This window comes from Anopheles coustani (assembly GCF_943734705.1).
Source record: "Anopheles coustani chromosome X unlocalized genomic scaffold, idAnoCousDA_361_x.2 X_unloc_52, whole genome shotgun sequence".
NCBI classification, from domain to species: domain Eukaryota; kingdom Metazoa; phylum Arthropoda; class Insecta; order Diptera; family Culicidae; genus Anopheles; species Anopheles coustani.
Window position 1 is genome coordinate 135,001 of NW_026525162.1, and position 18,890 is coordinate 153,890.

An 18,890-nucleotide genomic window follows, 5' to 3' on the forward strand; every position below is an offset into this window, starting at 1 on the left:
CGGTCTCATGGTTGTATTTAGCTTTAGAAGGAGTTTACCTCCCACTTAGTGCTGCACTATCAAGCAACACGACTCCATGGTACGCTCGGTCCATCATCCAACGGGCGCTGTTCTACGGGCCTATCACCCTCTATGGGTTCTGAGCCACATTCAAGTTGGACTTGAAAAGCGCTAAGATGACGGATAGTGAGACGCACCAGTACACGGAATCGGATAGACGGACAGGCCGCCACCCCTACGTGCTGAGCTTCTCCCGTTTCGCTCGCAGCTACTCAGGGAATCCCGGTTGGTTTCTTTTCCTCCCCTTATTAATATGCTTAAATTCAGGGGGTTGTCACACATGAACTGAGGCTTATGTACCTTGCGGTTGTTATCGTCACATCTGGCTTGCGACTACTTTGTTTCAATGTCCAATATGTACCGTTGGACTCGGTTAACGGGCTGTTAGCCCGCGTGTGGTTTAACTCACTGATACCTTCCATTGCCCATACGCTAGTTTGTTTGTGTTCCTTTGGTCAACTTCCATACTTGAATCATTTGTGCTACCGCTGCTGCTTCGACGCTACTTTGACATCTTCGCTTCTATTTAAATAAATAAATAAGCTGAAGCTAGACATCAGTAAACACCACCACAGACACCACAAGCACGCCTTCTCCTCGTACTTCCGCCTCACGCGGGAACACGGACGCTCTAAATACTTCGAATTCCAATGCCAGTATATTGTAAACCACGGGTTCTTTAATGCTAGCGGGTCGTCGCGACCCTAGTTAACATCATGGTGCACGTCTCGTGACGGGTGTCACGGCGTAGTTAAATGTATGCGATACATTTCTCAAATATAAGCGCTCAGTCATCTGTACATCATGGTAGGTTCCCACGACGTGCAATATGCGTTCAACTTATCAATGTTCATGTGTCCTGCAGTTCACATTATGACGCGCAGTTAGCTGCGGTCTTCATCGATCCATGAGCCGAGTGATCCACTGCCGAGGGTGACTAACTTGCGTAAGCCGCCGCTGTGCGCGTATACCCGTTCCCCGTAGGGAGGAGCAAGCCGCCGCTTAGAGACGAAGCATAAAGTGTCCTCATTCCACATAGGGCAAGCTGGATTAATCCATTTTACCCAGGACGGCCGAAGCGGCGTGGACCAGGGGAGAACTGAACCTTATACTTCACACCACAGTAAGTCTACGTGTCCTCTTCCACATAGGGCAAGCTAGAACTAACTATCTTACCCAGGACTGCCGAAGCAGCGTGGACCAGGGGAGGAACACACTTTTCATGGAAACGTAAGGCATCCATGACTGCCATAACGTAAGCCGCCGCTGTGCGCGTATACCCGTTCCCCGTAGGGAGGAGCAAGCCGCCGCTTAGAGACGAAGCATAAAGTGTCCTCATTCCACATAGGGCAAGCTGGATGAATCCATTTTACCCAGGACGGCCGAAGCGGCGTGGACCAGGGGAGAACTGAACCTTATACTTCACACCACAGTAAGTCTACGTGTCCTCTTCCACATAGGGCAAGCTAGAACTAACTATCTTACCCAGGACTGCCGAAGCAGCGTGGACCAGGGGAGGAACACACTTTTCATAGAAACGTAAGGCATCCATGACTGCCATAGTGCGTAAGCCGCCGCTGTGCGCGTAAACCCGTTCCCCGTAGGGAGGAGTCAAGCCGCCGCTTAGAGACGAAGTATGAAGTGTCCTCTTCCACATAGGGCAAGCTAGAATGAACTATCTTACCCAGGACCGCCGAAGCAGCGTGGACCAGGGGAGAACTGAACTTTATACTTCACACCACAGTATTGAGTAATGTGCCCTCTTCCACATAGGGCAAGCTGGAATGTTCCATTTTACCCAGGACGGCCGAAGCGGCGTGGACCAGTGGAGGACTACACAATCATGAGGTTTGATATCGACTTGTGTGTTTCAATAGGATACCGATGGTATGGTTTGAACCGATTTGATTTAGCCATTCTGAAGTCATCACTTGGTTGAAGCGCTGAACTAGGGAGGCATCGTTTACATATATATTGGTTTTCGCATGCTCTACTAGGTTAATGTCATGAGGTTGGCTATCGAGCATGCCCAAGTGATGACTTGATTTTGTGCTTGCTTGAATTCTTCACATTTCATACCATCGGTTAGTTGTCGAATCATTCCTCGATCATAACCTTCGTTCTTGGTTCATGTATGCTCTCTTCCACATAGGGCAAGCTAGAATTAACTATCTTACCCAGGACCGCCGAAGCAGCGTGGACCAGGGGAGAACTATACTTTGTCTTGTATGCCCTCTTCCACATAGGGCAAGCTAGAACTAACTATCTTACCCAGGACCGCCGAAGCAGCGTGGACCAGTGGAGGACTATACTTTGTTCATAACACCACAGTATTGAGTAATGTGCCCTCTTCCACATAGGGCAAGCTAGAATGAACTATCTTACCCAGGACCGCCGGAGCAGTGTGGACCAGTGGAGGACTACACAATCATGAGGTTTGATATCGACTTGTGTGTTTCAATAGGGTACCGATGGTATGTTTTGAACCGATTTGATTTAGCCATTCTGAAGTCATCACTTGGTTGAAGCGCTGAACTAGGGAGGGGCATCGTTTACATATATATTGGTTTTCGCATGCTCTACTAGGTTAATGTCATGAGGTTGGCTATCGAGCATGCCCAAGTGATGACTTGATTGTGTGCTTGCTTGAATTCTTCACATTTCATACCATCGGTTAGTTGTCGAATCATTCCTCGATCATAACCTTCGTTCTTGGTTCATGTATGCTCTCTTCCACATAGGGCAAGCTAGAATTAACTATCTTACCCAGGACCGCCGAAGCAGCGTGGACCAGGGGAGAACTATACTTTGTCTTGTATGCCCTCTTCCACATAGGGCAAGCTAGAACTAACTATCTTACCCAGGACCGCCGAAGCAGCGTGGACCAGTGGAGGACTATACTTTGTTCATAACACCACAGTATTAAGTATGGTGTCCTCTTCCACATAGGGCAAGCTAGAACTAACTATCTTACCCAGGACCGCCGAAGCAGTGTGGACCAGGGGAGGACTATACTTTATACTTCACACACTAGCCATACTGAAGTCATCACTTGGTGGGGGTGAACTACGGCGGTATCTATCGTTTTGGTTCGGTCTATATAGGGTCGCTTGCATGCTCATTCGAATATAATGTAATTGTGTATGGCAATATGAGCATGCCCAAGTGATGACTTTGTTTCAAGCTCAACAGGTAGGGTATTGAGTCCTCTTCCACATAGGGCAAGCTAGAATGAACTATCTTACCCAGGACCGCCGGAGCAGCGTGGACCAGTGGAGGACTCTATACTTTATACTTCACACCACAGTATTGAGTACTTCTTGCATAAAGCCCCTAATGAGAACCACGAGGGCTCTCTCAATGTAGAACCACAAGGGCTCTAGTACCGATTCTCTCGGTACGGCTTGGTCCGTGTTCCTTTATGCTTGTACTCTTAGAAAGTCTCAACCCGGAGGTCTTGACTTTGATTGTCATAGTTGGACTACGACGGGGCATCCGACCATTGCTGATCGAACACCCCTGATTCACCATCTTTCGGGTAGGCGGTACGCGTACCTCCGGACGCGGAAGTCTCAACCCGGAGGTCTTGACTTTGATTGTCATAGTTGGACTACGACGGGGTATCCGACTCATCGAATACCCCAGAAGCACACCATCTTTCGGGTAGGCGGTACGCGTACCTCCGGACGCGGAAGTCTCAACCCGGAGGTCTTGACTTTGATTGTCATAGTTGGACTACGACGGGGTATCCGACTCATCGAATACCCCAGAAGCACACCATCTTTCGGGTAGGCGGTACGCGTACCTCCGGACGCGGAAAGTCTCAACCCGGAGGTCTTGACTTTGGTTGTCATAGTTGGACTATGACGGGGCATCCGACCATTGCTGATCGAACACCCCTGTTACACCATCTTTCGGATAGGCGGTGCGCGACACCACCGACGCGGAAAGTCTCAACCCGGAGGTCTTGACTTTGTATTGTTGGATAGTCCTCTTCCACTATAGGGCAAGCTGGAAATATTCCATTTTACCCAGGACTGCCGAGGCAGCGTGGACCAGGGGAGAACTTCACGGAATCTTCAGGCATCCATGATTGCCATAGTGCGTAAGCCGCCGCTGTGCGCGTCAACTCGTTCCCCGTGAGGAGGAGTCTAGCCGCCGCTAAAAGACGAAGCATTAAGTGTCCTCATTCCACTATAGGGCAAGCTAGAATGAACTATCTTACCCAGGACCGCCGAAGCAGCGTGGACCAGGCGAGGACTACTTTATACTTCACACCACAGTATTGAGTACGACTTGCATAAAGCCCCTAATGAGAACCACGAGGGCTCTCTCAATGTAGAACCACAAGGGCTCTAGTACCGATTCTCTCGGTACGGCTTGGTCCGTGTTCCTTTATGCTTGTACTCGCGGAAAGTCTCAACCCGGAGGTCTTGACTTTGATTGTCATAGTTGGACTACGACGGGGCATCCGACCATTGCTGATCGAACACCCCTGATTCATCATCTTTCGGGTAGGCGGTGCGCGCACCTCCGACGCGGAAGTCTCAACCCGGAGGTTCGGACTTAGAGTTTTTCCCATTTAAAAGTTTTTCTCTTAGCCATACTGAAGTCATCACTTGGTGAACGATTGAACTAGGGCGGGTTAATCGTTTATAGGAATCATGTGGTTTGCATGCTCTCTTAGGTTAAGGTCATGTGGTTGGCTATCGAGCATGCCCAAGTGATGACTTTGTTTCACGCTTGCTTGATTTCTTCATGATTCCCTGTTATATAGTGTAATCATTCGAGAACAGGGAATCTTTGGTTTTGCTCAACAGGTATTGGATGTCAACTTGGTATCTAGATCGCATTAAGTCTCAACCCTTAGGTTCGGACTTGTATAGTGACATCTTGTTACGGTCTTGAGTCTCAACCCGCAGGTTCGGACTACTTAGTGTTTGATCGAATATAATATGGCAACTTGTGCCTAAGTCTCAACCCGCAGGTTCGGACTTCTGTTTATTTGGCCAATGTATGTATAAGGCAACTTGTGCCTAAGTCTCAACCCGCAGGTTCAGACTTGTGTATTTGTTCGAAGTCATGTATAAGGCAACGTGTGCCTAAGTCTCAACCCGCAGGTTCGGACTTGTTAGTGTTTCGTCAACTTTCATATGGCAACTTGTGCCTAAGTCTCAACCCGCAGGTTCGGACTTGTGTATTTGTTCGAAGTCATGTATAAGGCAACTTGTGCCTAAGTCTCAACCCGCAGGTTCGGACTTGTGTATTTGTTCGAAGTCATGTATAAGGCAACGTGTGCCTAAGTCTCAACCCGCAGGTTCGGACTTGTTAGTGTTTCGTCAACTTTCATATGGCAACTTGTGCCTGAGTCTCAACCCGCAGGTTCGGACTTCTATAGTGTTTCGTCAATTATCATATGGCAACTTGTGCCGAAGTCTCAACCCGCAGGTTCGGACTTCTGGAAGGATCACTTGGCCACTAATGATCCTTCCGCAGGTTCACCTACGGAAACCTTGTTACGACTTTTACTTCCTCTAAATCATCAAGTTCGGTCAACTTCGATAAAGCAGACGCGGTTCACGAGGATCCAGCGAACGATCATCTCCAAAGACCTCACTAAATAATCCATCGGTAGTAGCGACGGGCGGTGTGTACAAAGGGCAGGGACGTATTCAACGCTGGCTGATGACCAGCACTTACTAGAAGTTCCGAGTTCATATGGACCATTGCAATCCATAATCCCTACTAAGTGAGTATTTGAGTGATTTCCCGTTCCTCTCGGAATAGGAGACACGCTGCTACCCACATTGTAGCACGCGTGTAGCCCAGAACATCTAAGGGCATCACGGACCTGTTATCGCTCGATCTCATTTTGCTAAACACAAATTGTCCTGCTAAGCAGCGTACCGTAAGTGCACTTGCGCACACGAACAGCGAAGGTGTCAGGTCATACTCCACCGAAAGGTCCTAACCCGTTCCAATCGGCATCGACGCATTAACGCTGACTGCGTTCTAGTTAGCATATGTGAGTCACGTTCGTTATCGGAATTAACCAGACAAATCAATCCACGAACTAAGAACGGCCATGCACCACTACCCTTAAATTTGAGAAAGAGCTATTAATCTGTCTCACCTCCATAAGTTCGGACCTGGTAAGTTTTCCCGTGTTGAGTCAAATTGAACCGCAAGCTCCATTTCATTGTGGTGCCCTTCCGTCAATTCCTTTAAGTTTCAACTTTGCAACCATACTTCCCCCGGAACCTGACTTTGGTTTCCCGGAAGCTACTGAGAGCACCTGGTTGTAGCGTCTCCCAATTGCTAGTTGGCATCGTTTACGGTTAGAACTAGGGCGGTATCTAATCGCCTTCGATCCTCTAACTTTCGTTCTTGATTAAAGAAAGCATCCTTGACAAATGCCTTCGCTTTAGTTAGTCTTACGACGGTCTACGAATTTCACCTCTCGCGCCGTAATACTAGTGTCCCCAACTACTTCTGTTAATCATTACCTCCGGTCTGAGTACAAACCAATGAAAGATTAGACCAAGGTCGTATTCCATTATTCCATGCAAGATTATTCTAGGGCGTTTGGGCACCCTGCTTTAAGCACTCTAATTTGTTCAAGGTAAACGTGAGCGGTCGAGCTCTATGTTACACTTGCACCCGTTGAAGGGCACACCATGACACAGACTTGGTGCCCTACCACACCATTGAGTCGCAACCAGATTCCGACTTGGCCCACCGACCACGGGTTGACCGGGTCGGCGGAGCCGGACTGTGTTGGACAAGTATCAACTTCGAACGTTTTAACCGCAACAATTTTAATATACGCTAGTGGAGCTGGAATTACCGCGGCTGCTGGCACCAGACTTGCCCTCCACTTGATCCTCGTAGAAGGATTTATGCTCTACTCATTCCAATTATGAAACATCATTAAAGAGTTTCATATTGTTATTTCTCGTCACTACCTCCCCGTCCCGGGATTGGGTAATTTACGCGCCTGCTGCCTTCCTTGGATGTGGTAGCCATTTCTCAGGCTCCCTCTCCGGAATCGAACCCTGATTCCCCGTTACCCGTTGCAACCATGGTAGTCCTCTATACTACCATCCATAGTTGATAGGGCAGATATTTGCGAGATCTGTCGTCGGTGCGAGACCATACGATCAGCATCATTATCCAGACTTCAACTCAATGACACGGAGAACCCGCGATTGGTTTGACTAATAAGTGCACCAGTTCCCGCGAGGGTCCTGGCATGTTGCATGTATTAGCTCTAGATTTTCCACAGTTATCCAAGTAACTAGGTTGATGATCTCGTAAATTATAGCTGTTATACTGAGCCTTATGCGGTTTCACATTAAATCTGTTTGTACTTAGACATGCATGGCTTAACCTTTGAGACGAGCGTATATTACTGGTAGGATCAACCAGAATTCCGACTTTGCGTTCGAATGTTCATTGTCCCATTGCACCCGGAGGAGCAAACACCACGTTCTATATGTTGTCAAGTCCGGTAGCACACGGGAGGCGAGCCCCCGTGCGAACCTCATTGCCCTCGTATCACACACACCCGATGCACCGGACAGGCACTTGAGCGGCATTCGACTCCGCTAAGCGCTCGTGCGCCCGATTGTGCATGCGCTGACGGGGCCTTCATACCCCTACCACAGCGACCTTATGCCAAACTTCCATGAATACTTAGGTGAGCTGACAAGGGCCTTCATTTCCCTACCATCAACTAAAGGACACGCTAGGCGCGTCCGATCATTGCAACTGCGGGGCTTTCATACCCCAATCACCACAGTACGCAATTCACCAGAGTTTAATCACAACCCCCCCGGACATGGCACACTATTAACTTGCAACAAAACTTAGTGTGTGCCGGGCACATCGGTTCCACAAAATCATTCCCGATGTACCCCAATTGGGGTTGCGAACGCATTCACGGTCCTCTGACACACCCAACCAAGCGTGGATACTACATACCTCAAACACCCAGTACACTAACAGACAAATCAATATATGGTTGCTTTCCCCCAGACATTTGCCAATCACTTGGCACCCGGACGGGAACTCGCTCCTGATTGCGCCAATGCCACCCATTTGCCAAGAGCGAGTTCTGTATGTAGATTTCATTTGGAAAGACAACCGTGTACTGGATATTCTATCCGACGATTACAGATGACGAGTACGAGACTCGACTACACTCACGGATAATACATTTTGGGTCGAGATTGCTTTCGGGGTTTTCGATTGGTCTTGCGCTTGTAAACGTATAACTTTGACTTGTGGTAACCTCGGTATGTTAGTCGATCACGTGGTTGTGAACTGGTAAGGGTGAGCAATCTGTTCACTTGCACTCTGGGTAGGAATAGGTGAGCGCTATAGGTTAAGATCATTGTATGGTTCCATCGTGATGACTTTCGCTAGATAGTAGGATGTTTGGATAGTTATAACGTTTTTGGCCATTTGTTCATAGTGTTCGGTTCATTGAGGAATTCGATTGGTCTTTGCTTCACACACGTGGTCGATCACTTGGATGTGAACTAGGGTGAGAATAAGGTGTTCACTAGTGCTCTTAGGTTTTGGATCAGTACTGAGCACTTGATTGGTTTCGCATAATATGTATCCATAGTGATGACTCTTTCCAGCTTAAGATTTCGTGACCGGTTTCGAATCCTTCCCACGTTCGCTTTTACTTGGTTAGGTTTTCGAGTGTAGCTTTGAAAGCAATCTCATGTATGTATCCCATCTGATATAAGCCACTGACAGTTCATGTCACCTCGTTCAACTCTCGCTGGGTCACAGAAGTATGTTACTGCGCCCATTATCCCTACTCGGATAGGTTCGGTTCGTTCGTTTTATACTACGGTGAGTAAACTCAATTTGTGCATCGCATAGCCATGGAAAGCAAGCTTTCGCGGGCCTCTTCGACTGTTTTGATACGAGCTGTGCCCGTGATGCTTGTCATCCCAGGATACTAGACCCCTTTGGACGACCGCATGACCATCAGAAAGTAAATTCCACGTTCGATTTGGGGTGTGAACCACGAACATAAAGTCTTTGTGTAGAACCACGAGGGCTCTATAGTACCGATTCTCTCGGTACGCTTGGTCCGTGTTCCTTTATGTTCGTACTCTTGTGAATAAGATTCACGTTCGTTTTGGGATATTTGCTACTGTCACCGTTTGAGTACTATGGGGCTTGAACCCCTAACATAAAGTCTTTGTGTAGAACCACGAGGGTTCTATAGTACCGATTCTCTCGGTACGCTTGGTCCGTGTTCCTTTATGTTCGTACTCTTGTGTGTATAATATTCATGTTCGGTTTGGGATATTTGCTACTTTCACCAGGGTCCCGTTCTTCATACAAGTCTGCCTTGCTAATGTGGTAACTTTATAGTGTAGTTCTGACATCCCAATTTTGGGACTTAGCCGATTTTTCGTATATTTCCATATGACCCATAGGGTCCCTTTCTTCATACAAGCTTGCCTAGGGCGATCGGTCAAAACTTGTCTTACTATTCGATTGGTCTTCGCACTTTCACCCTAGGCAGTTCGCCTAGGTCTGTCTTCTTGAGGAGGCCAAAACCCGAAATAAGGAGGTTCGGCCGACCCTGAAACCTCCCCTGTCTGAACTACACTAACCCGATTTTTCAGGGTCCTCAGCGCCATACAACTTTGCCTAGGTCACTTGTACTCTTGACTTAGGCCATCCGACTTGGTCCGTGTTTCTTCCTAGGGTTCACCTAGGTACTTTGCCTTGCTTGATGTGGTAACTTTTTAGTGTAGTTCAGACATCCTAATTTTGGGACTTAGCCGATTTTTCATGTATTTCCATATGACCCATAGGGTCCCTTTCTTCATACAAGCTTGCCTAGGGCGATCGGTCAAAACTTGTCTTACTATTCGATTGGTCTTCGCACTTTCACCCTAGGCAGTTCGCCTAGGTCTGTCTTCTTGAGGAGGCCAAAACCCGAAATAAGGAGGTCCAGCCGACCCTGAAACCTCCCCTGTCTTAACTACACTAACCCGATTTTTCATGGTCCTTAGCGCCATACAACTTTGCCTAGGTCACTTGTACTCTTGACTTAGGCCATCTGACTTGGTCCGTGTTTCTTCCTAGGGTTCACCTAGGTACTTTGCCTTGCTTGATGTGGTAACTTTATAGTGTAGTTCTGACATCCCAATTTTGGGACTTAGCCGATTTTTCGTATATTTCCATATGACCCATAGGGTCCCTTTCTTCATACAAGCTTGCCTAGGGCGATCGGTCAAAACTTGTCTTACTATTCGATTGGTCTTCGCACTTTCACCCTAGGCAGTTCGCCTAGGTCTGTCTTCTTGAGGAGGCCAAAACCCGAAATAAGGAGGTTCGGCCGACCCTGAAACCTCCCCTGTCTGAACTACACTAACCCGATTTTTCAGGGTCCTCAGCGCCATACAACTTTGCCTAGGTCACTTGTACTCTTGACTTAGGCCATCCGACTTGGTCCGTGTTTCTTCCTAGGGTTCACCTAGGTACTTTGCCTTGCTTGATGTGGTAACTTTTTAGTGTAGTTCAGACATCCTAATTTTGGGACTTAGCCGATTTTTCATGTATTTCCATATGACCCATAGGGTCCCTTTCTTCATACAAGCTTGCCTAGGGCGATCGGTCAAAACTTGTCTTACTATTCGATTGGTCTTCGCACTTTCACCCTAGGCAGTTCGCCTAGGTCTGTCTTCTTGAGGAGGCCAAAACCCGAAATAAGGAGGTCCAGCCGACCCTGAAACCTCCCCTGTCTTAACTACACTAACCCGATTTTTCATGGTCCTTAGCGCCATACAACTTTGCCTAGGTCACTTGTACTCTTGACTTAGGCCATCTGACTTGGTCCGTGTTTCTTCCTAGGGTTCACCTAGGTACTTTGCCTTGCTTGATGTGGTAACTTTTTAGTGTAGTTCAGACATCCCAATTTCGGGACTTAGCCGATTTTTCGTATATTTCCATATGACCCATAGGGTCCCTTTCTTCATACAAGCTTGCCTAGGGCGATCGGTCAAAACTTGTCTTACTATTCGATTGGTCTTCGCACTTTCACCCTAGGCACTTTGCCTAGGTCTGTCTTCTTGAGGAGGCCAAAACCCGAAATAAGGAGGTTCAGCCGACCCAGAAACCTCCCCTGTCTGAACTACACTAACCCGATTTTTCAGGGTCCTCAGCGCCATACAACTTTGCCTAGGTCACTTGTACTCTTGACTTAGGCCATCTGACTTGGTCCGTGTTTCTTCCTAGGGTTCACCTAGGTACTTTGCCTTGCTTGATGTGGTAACTTTTTAGTGTAGTTCAGACATCCCAATTTCGGGACTTAGCCGATTTTTCGTATATTTCCATATGACCCATAGGGTCCCTTTCTTCATACAAGCTTGCCTAGGGCGATCGGTCAAAACTTGTCTTACTATTCGATTGGTCTTCGCACTTTCACCCTAGGCACTTTGCCTAGGTCTGTCTTCTTGAGGAGGCCAAAACCCGAAATAAGGAGGTTCAGCCGACCCAGAAACCTCCCCTGTCTGAACTACACTAACCCGATTTTTCAGGGTCCTCAGCGCCATACAACTTTGCCTAGGTCACTTGTACTCTTGACTTAGGCCATCTGACTTGGTCCGTGTTTCTTCCTAGGGTTCACCTAGGTACTTTGCCTTGCTTGATGTGGTAACTTTTTAGTGTAGTTCAGACATCCCAATTTTGGGACTTAGCCGATTTTTCATGTATTTCCATATGACCCATAGGGTCCCTTTCTTCATACAAGCTTGCCTAGGGCGATCGGTCAAAACTTGTCTTACTATTCGATTGGTCTTCGCACTTTCACCCTAGGCAGTTTGCCTAGGTGTAGCTTCTTGAGGAGGTCAAAACCCAAAATAAGGAGGTTCAGCCGACCCAAAAACCTCCCCTGTCTAAACTACACTAACCAGATTTTTCAGGGTCCTCACCGTCATACAACTTTGCCTAGGTCACTTGTTCTCTTGACTTAGGCCATCTGACTTGGTCCGTGTTTCTTGCTAGGGTTCACCTAGGTACTTTGCCTTGCTTGATGTGGTAACTTTTTAGTGTAGTTCAGACATCCCAATTTTGGGACTTAGCCGATTTTTCATGTATTTCCATATGACCCATAGGGTCCCTTTCTTCATACAAGCTTGCCTAGGGCGATCGGTCAAAACTTGTCTTACTATTCGATTGGTCTTCGCACATTCACCCTAGGCAGTTTGCCTAGGTGTAGCTTCTTGAGGAGGTCAAAACCCAAAATAAGGAGGTTCAGCCGACCCAAAAACCTCCCCTGTCTAAACTACACTAACCAGATTTTTCAGGGTCCTCACCGTCATACAACTTTGCCTAGGTCACTTGCACTCTTGACTTAGGCCATCTGACTTGGTCCGTGTTTCTTGCTAGGGTTCACCTAGGTAGTTTGCCTTGCTTGATGTGGTAACTTTTTAGTGTAGTTCTGACATCCCAATTTTGGGACTTAGCCGATTTTTCATGTATTTCCATATGACCCTTAGGGTCCCTTTCTTCATACAAGCTTGCCTAGGGCGATCGGTCAAAACTTGTCTTACTATTCGATTGGTCTTCGCACTTTCACCCTAGGCAGTTTGCCTAGGTGTAGCTTCTTGATGAGGCCAAAACCCAAAATAAGGGGGTTCGGCCGACCCAAAAACCTACCCTGTCTAAACTACACTAACCAGATTTTTCAGGGTCCTCAGCGCCATACAACTTTGCCTAGGTCACTTGTTCTATTGACTTAGGCCATCTGACTTGGTCCGTGTTTCTTCCTAGGGTTCACCTAGGTACTTTGCCTTGCTTGGTGTGGTAACTTTTTAGTGTAGTTCTGACATCCTCATTTTGGGACTTAGCCGATTTTTCGTAAAATACCATATGACCCATATGGGTCCTTTCCTTCATATAAGTTTGCCTTGCTTGGTATGGTAACATTTGAGTGTAGTTCTGACATCCCCATTTTGGGACTTAGCCGATTTTTCAATCAATACCATATGACCCATCAGGGTCCTTTGCTTCATATAAGTTTGCCTTGCTTGGTGTGGTAACATTTGAGTGTAGTTCTGACATCCCCATTTTGGGACTTAGCCGATTTTTCGTAAAATACCATATGACCCATCAGGGTCCTTTGCTTCATATAAGTTTGCCTTGCTTGGTGTGGTAACATTTGAGTGTAGTTCTGACATCCCCATTTTGGGACTTAGCCGATTTTTCGATCAATACCATATGACCCATCAGGGTCCTTGCCTTCATATAAGTTTGCCTTGCTTGGTGTGGTAACATTTGAGTGTAGTTCTGACATCATCATTTTGGGACTTAGCCGATTTTTCGTAAAATACCATATGACCCATCAAGGTCCTTTCGTTCATATAAGTTTGCCTTGCTTGATGTGGTAACATTTGAGTGTAGTTCTGACATCCCCATTTTGGGACTTAGCCGATTTTTCGTAAAATACCATTTGACCCATCAGGGTCTTTTGCTTCATATAAGTTTGCCTTGCTTGGTGTGGTAACATATGAGTGTAGTTCAGACATCCCCATTTTGGGACTTAGCCGATTTTTCGTAAAATACCATATGACCCATCAGGGACCTTGCCTTCATATAAGTTTGCCTTGCTTGGTGTGGTAACATTTGAGTGTAGTTCTGACATCCCCATTTTGGGACTTAGCCGATTTTTCGATCAATACCATTTGACCCATCAGGGTCCTTTGCTTCATATAAGTTTGCCTTGCTTGGTGTGGTAACTTGTTAGTGTAGTTCTGACATCATCATTTTGGGACTTAGCCGATTTTTCGTAAAATACCATATGACCCATCAGGGTCCTTTGCTTCATATAAGTTTGCCTTGCTTGGTGTGGTAACATTTGAGTGTAGTTCTGACATCATCATTTTGGGACTTAGCCGATTTTTCGTAAAATACCATATGACCCATCAAGGTCCTTTCGTTCATATAAGTTTGCCTTGCTTGATGTGGTAACATTTGAGTGTAGTTCTGACATCCCCATTTTGGGACTTAGCCGATTTTTCGTAAAATACCATATGACCCATCAGGGTCCTTTGCTTCATATAAGTTTGCCTAGCTTGGTGTGGTAACATTTGAGTGTAGTTCTGACATCCCCATTTTGGGACTTAGCCGATTTTTCGTAAAATACCATATGACCCATCAGGGTCCTTGCCTTCATATAAGTTTGCCTTGCTTGGTGTGGTAACATTTGAGTGTAGTTCTGACATCATCATTTTGGGACTTAGCCGATTTTTCGTAAAGTACCATATGACCCATCAGGGTCCTTTGCTTCATATAAGTTTGCCTTGCTTGGTGTGGTAACATTTGAGTGTAGTTCTGACATCCACATTTTGGGACTTAGCCGATTTTTCGTAAAATACCATATGACCCATCAGGGTCCTTTGCTTCATATAAGTTTGCCTTGCTTGGTGTGGTAACATTTGAGTGTAGTTCTGACATCCCCATTTTGGGACTTAGCCGATTTTTCGTAAAATACCATATGACCCATCAGGGTCCTTGCCTTCATATAAGTTTGCCTTGCTTGGTGTGGTAACATTTGAGTGTAGTTCTGACATCCCCATTTTGGGACTTAGCCGATTTTTCGATCAATACCATATGACCCATCAGGGTCCTTTGCTTCATATAAGTTTGCCTTGCTTGGTGTGGTAACATTTGAGTGTAGTTCTGACATCCCCATTTTGGGACTTAGCCGATTTTTCGATCCATCCCATATGACCCATCAGGGTCCTTTTTCTTCATATAAGTTTCCCAAGACTTAGTGCTTTTTTCCTTTGGACACCAATATCACCCTTGCGGGTATCTTTGATCTTCTCACTTTGTATTGGCCGAATGTAGGTCTTGCCATGCCAAACATATAATTGTTCTACACCAAGTCTCTATCTCGTACCGCCAGCTCGGTACATTCGATTAACCTGCCCTTAAGGCACCCGGGACTTAGCCATTTTTTCACATTTTTCATGATTTTGAGGCAACTTTTCTCGACTTTGTCACCTTATATCACCAAGATCCTTTCCCTTTAGCGCTTCACTCTGTTCGTATGATATTTAGCGCTGACTATCACCTTTCTGTCGCTGAGCTCAACTTCTTATTCGGTGCCATAGAGCCAGAGATATTTGGTGTATGCTGTTATAAGGGAAGTTTGTCACTTTTTCAAAGGCCCACTTTGGGACGCCCATATCTCACCTTCAGGTATCTTCGATCTTCTTGTCGTCTATGGACGAAACTTAGGCCTTGTCTTGGCCAACTTATAAATGTTCTACGGCCAAGCCGTATCTCTTACCGCCAGCCCGGTATTCATGGACTTAGTTGGATTTTCGCCTCTCGTGGTAACAATTTCAGACTTTGACTCACAATAACACCCAAACGGTCACATGCTAGCGCTTTGCTTGGAAGGAATTATAGTTAGCGCTACCTTTTCTCTTTCCATCGATACCTTGTTCGTTCCATTCCATGCCATACAGCCGAAGTTATGATGTTTCCAGTTTTCCATATCATGTGGAGCTTATGCTCTGGGAAAACCATCTAACACCTGTACCACCCTTTTAGGTACCACCGATCTCGAGACTATGTTCGGGCCAAATATAGGTTATAACATGCCCAACTTATAATTGTTCTACACCAAGTCTCTATCTCTTACCGCCTGCTCGGTATTTTACTCGTAAGTCCAAATTTCACAACTTGTACTTTTTGGCCCAATGTACTCGAGTTTCAATTTTGGTAACATTTTTCGACTTTGACGCTTAATAACTTCCAAATCATGCTAGTTAGCGCTTTGCTTTCTTCTAGTCGTATCTAGCGCTGGGTGTTACCTTTCCAAAACATATCCTAGCTCTACAATCCATGCCATACAGCCGGAGCTACATGGTGCACAAGTCAAATCCATTTTAGCCATGTTTCATTTTTGCTAATTTTTGACCACTCGTATCACCCTTCCAGAGTGGTCCGATCTTCTCGCTTTCTATGGACGACTTTTAGGTCTCGTAGAGGCAAACTTATAAGTATTCTACGTCAACCCGCTATCTCTTACCGCTTGCTCGGTATTCTTGGTCTTGTGTGATTTTTGGCCATTTTGGTATTATTTTTCCACTTTGTCGCTTAATAACTCAGTTTTGCTCAACACTTAGCGCTTCGGTTGTTTGGGATTATAGTTAGCGCTCGGTTCGACCTTTCCAACACTGATCTAAGCTTGTCGATCCGTTCCATACAGCCTGAGTTATTCGCGATACCGTGTTTCAATCCATTTCTCAAGTCTCGTTTTGGTCCAACTTTGAACCAGCCATATCACCCTGATGGGTACCTCCGATCTTCTCGCTCTATATTGGCCAAAGTTAGGTCTTGTGGTAACGTACTTATGATTGTTCTACGCCGTGTTCGTAGCTCTTATCGTTCGCCCGCTATTTTCGATCATAAGGTGAATTTTCGCCTCTAAACCACCATTTTTCACCTTTGCCCTCTAATATGACCGACTTGCTCAACACCTAGCGCTTCGCTTGGTAGGACACATAGCTAGCGCTCGTCAAGACCTTTCCAACGCATATCCAAGCTTTCCGATCCGAGCCATACAGCCTGAGCTATAGGCGATACCGTTTTTCCCATTTTCTTGGTCACACGCACTTTAGGGTACCCCTTTTTGCCTTTGACCCTTAATACCTCCTCCGGGTCACTAGTAGGCGCTCAGCTTGGTAGGAAACATAGCTAGAGCAGGCCTTCACCTTTCCAAAACTGCCGAAAGTGTACCGATCCGACATCTAGAACCAAAGTTATGGTCATTCCCATCATGCTCTACTTTCATGGTCAACCTCCACCAAGCACACCTAGGTTGGACCAACTTTCACCAACTCATCTCGAACCCCAAATTTGCTTCGACCTACTAGGTTTCCCTAGTAAAGTGGTCAAAACATCCATTACAACACGACTGGTCTTTCTGGTGGTCGACCTAGGCGACTTTGTTCGACGACCACCACCCCATGGAACTAAAAGACGTCCCTTGATACGGACCACCGATACATTTTCCGGCCTGTCTAAACTACACTCATCGAAATTTTTTTGGGTCCCCACCGTCATACAAGTTTCCCTAGGTCAAGTTTTTCTTCCGGATCGGCCGCGGACCTCACTTTTCATTATCTAGGGAGGCCATAGGGCCCCAAAAGGGGTTTTTTAAAATTTTCGACACTTTCGACTTTGGTCGGATTTTTTCCGATTTTGGTCCGACCTAGGGACTTGGTGGTCCAAGGAGCCTCGGGACCAAACTTTTTTCTCAGGGGTCCCTACCTCCATACAACTTTGCCTAGGTAAATTTTTTGTTCCAAATCGACCGCGGATTTCACTTTTCAATATCTGGGGCTCGTGTAGAGTCCGAATATGAGGTTTTCTCATTTTTCGACATTTTCGACTTTTTTCGACTTTTTTCGGGTTTTTCGACCTAGGGGTCCGCCGAACAAATTTTGGGTCAAAAATTTTTATTGAACTAGTCGAAAGTACGCAAAAAGATAAGACTTTTTGCCGAAGACACCATGCCCCGGAACCGACTCCTTCCCCTTCAAAATTGGGGACAAACGTGATTTTTGAAACTTTTCCTTAGGGAGCCCAAGACTTAGAAAATTTTCAAATTCTCGATTTTTCGATTGCGAGCTAGCGCTTTGCGGTCTTCGGCAATGTTGTAGATCTCGACGAGATAAGACTTTTTGGTCAACGGACATTTTGCCCTCCGACCCCTCCTTCCCCTCGCAAATCGCCCCCCAAAGTGCAATTTTTGCATTTTCACCTCTTTGCACGCACTGTTCGGCCCAAATGGCCACTTTCTATGGGTCTGAGCGCTTTGCGGTCTTCGGCAAACTTTTAGAACGTATCAAGCCCTAATTATAATTCTTCTACACCACCTTCGTACCTCTTCATCCCTGGCCGCTATTCGCGTACCAAGGTAATTTTTGCTCATTTTGTCAACATTTTTCATCTTTGACTGCTTATATCGGCCTTGCCATGAACCGATAGCGCTTCGCTGTGTTCTAACGTAAGTTAGTACTACTCAATACCTTTCCAAATCATGTCTTAGATTGTCATTTGCTTGCATACAGCCGGAGCTATGAGCGATACCGTAAAAAGTACCGAAACTTGGAAAAATCCTTTGATCGCCCATATCCCCCCTTTGGGGGCCAGATATCGAAAAAAGTTCTGATTCAAAAAGTTGCGCATTAACGTGTTCTAGTTATGCCTAGAACATTTCACTTCGCTAGCTGGCCTGCAACTTAGCCGTAGTTGGGATTTTAGGGTGTTCTTGGAGGGCCCATTTCCTGCGACTTGGTATCTTTTGGGCCCAATGTTTCTCTAATATCTCCACGAGTTTTCCAGATAGCCTTTTCAAACTTTCAGGGTGCCTAGAACACCTCAAGACCTTTCCAACGCTATGCCGTTTGCCTCGCTCGGACATCTACAGCCAAAGTTATTCGAGGTATACGGTACCTTACCCTGTTTTCTCAGTACTTGGTCGAAAATTTCGATCAGCCATATGACCGACTTGGACAACCCTGAGCGGGTTGGCCCCATATAACTAAACTTTCGTCTCGTGGAGGCAAACTTATAAATATTCCACGTCAACTCGCTATCTCGTACCGCCTTGACGGTATACTTGGTCCAAGGGCCATTTCCAGCGACTTGGTCGCAATTTCGCTCTAAGTTTCGCTAATACCTTCGTCCGTGGACATGGTGATTTTTTGTTCGTATTTTTCCTTGATAGTCCCACTCAAGACTATTCCATACCAGAGCCAAGCGTCCCGCTA

General features: G+C 46.3%; 2 non-coding genes across 2 annotated transcripts in view; both read right to left on the reverse strand.

Annotated features, from left to right (window-relative positions):
• The window catches only part of LOC131270729 (large subunit ribosomal RNA), a 4,085-nt gene extending 3,731 nt beyond the window's left edge, over positions 1-354 (reverse strand). Inside the window, exon 1 of the ribosomal RNA XR_009179748.1 lies at positions 1-354. This exon is cut by the window's left edge and continues 3,731 nt beyond it. This is a non-coding gene — a ribosomal RNA (large subunit ribosomal RNA).
• A 487-nt stretch (positions 355-841) lies between these two features.
• On the reverse strand, positions 842-996 carry LOC131270730 (5.8S ribosomal RNA). The gene has a single exon (XR_009179749.1). It is a non-coding gene; the product is annotated as a 5.8S ribosomal RNA (ribosomal RNA).
• Positions 997-18,890: the final 17,894 nt, after the last annotated feature.